Genomic DNA, 1,741 nt, shown 5'->3' with positions numbered 1-1,741 from the left:
GTATCTGAAGCTAAATCATTTGTGTCTCATGGATTTGAACCTAAACCATCTACATAGCATTGATTTGCAGCTCAATCATGTGTTTTGCATGGAATTTATGCTAACTCCTTTGTTTCGTCTGCATTTGAAGATATTTCAGTTATATCGCAAGTATCTGATGCTAAATCATGTGTTTCGCTTGGATTTGGAGCTAACCTTTTACATCGCATTGATTTGCAGCTAAATCATGTGTTTTGCATGGATTTGATGCTAACTCGTTTGTTTCCCCTGCATTCGAAGCTATTTCGGTTATATCGCAAGTATCTGATGCTAAATCATTTGTCTCGCATGGATTTGAAGCTAAACCTTCTACATCGCATTGATTTGAAGCTAAATCATGTGTTGCGCTTGGATTTGAATCTATACCTTCTACATCGCATTGATTTGAAGCTAAATCATCTGTTTCACTTGGATTTGAAGCCAAACCTTCTACATCGCATTGATTTGAAGCTAAACCATGTGTTTCGCTTGGATATGAAGCTAACTCGTTTATTTAGTGTGCATTTGAAGCTATATCACTTATATCGCTAGTATCTGATGCTAAATCATTTGTTTCGCATGGATTTGAAGCTAAGCCTTCTACTTCGTATCGATTTGAAGTTAAATGATATGTATCGCATGGATTTTGAAGCTTCCCCGTTTGATTCGTCTGCATTTCCTGCTATATCACTTATATCCCAAGTGTTTGTAGGTAAATCATTTTTTTCGCATGGATTTGAGGCTAAACCTTCTACATCGCTTTGATTTGAAGCTAAATCATGTGTTGCGCTTGGATTTGAATCTATAACTTCTACATCGCATTGATTTGAAGCTAAATCAAGTGTTTCGTTTGGATTTGAAGATATACCTTCTACATCGCTTTGATTTGAAGCTCAATCATGTGTCTTGCATGGAATTGATGCTAGCACGTTTGTTCCCCCTGCATTTGAAATTATATCAGTAATATCGCAAGTATCTGATACTAAATCATTTGCCCCGCATGGATTTGAAGCTAAACCTTCTACATCGCATTGATTTGAAGTTAAATCATGTGTTGCGCTTGGATTTGAATCTATACCTTCTACATCGCATTGATTTGAAGCTAAATCATATGTTTCGTTTGAATTTGAAGATATACCTTGTACATCGCTTTGATTTGAAGCTAAATCATGTGTTTTGCATGGAATTGATGATAACTCGTTTGTTTCCCCTGCATTTGAAGCTATATCAGTTATATCGCAAGTATCTGATGCTAAATCATTTGTTTCGCATGGATTTGAAGCTAAACCTTCTACATCGCATTGATTTGCATCTAAATCATGTGTTTCGCATGGATTTGAAGCTAACTCGTTCGTTTCGCCTGCATTTGATGCTATATCACATATATCGCAAGTGTTTGAAGCTAAATCATATGTTTCGCATGGATTTGAAGCTAAACCTACTACATCGCATTGATTTGAAGCTAAATCATGTGTTTCGCTTGGATTTGAAGCTATACCTTCTACGTCGCATTGATTTGCAGCTAAATCATGTGTTTCGCATGGATTTGAAGCTAACTCGTTCGTTTCGCCTGCATTTGATGCTATATCACTTATATCGCAAGTGTTTGAAGCTAAATCATTTGTTTCGCATGGATTTGAAGCTAAATCATTTGTTTCGCATGGATTTGAAGCTAAACTTTCTACATCGCATTGATTTGAAGCTAAACCATCTACATCGCATT

Source organism: Megalopta genalis, unplaced genomic scaffold (assembly GCF_051020955.1).
Source record: "Megalopta genalis isolate 19385.01 unplaced genomic scaffold, iyMegGena1_principal scaffold1464, whole genome shotgun sequence".
Taxonomy (NCBI): Eukaryota; Metazoa; Arthropoda; class Insecta; order Hymenoptera; family Halictidae; genus Megalopta; species Megalopta genalis.
This window is presented reverse-complemented; position numbering follows the sequence as displayed.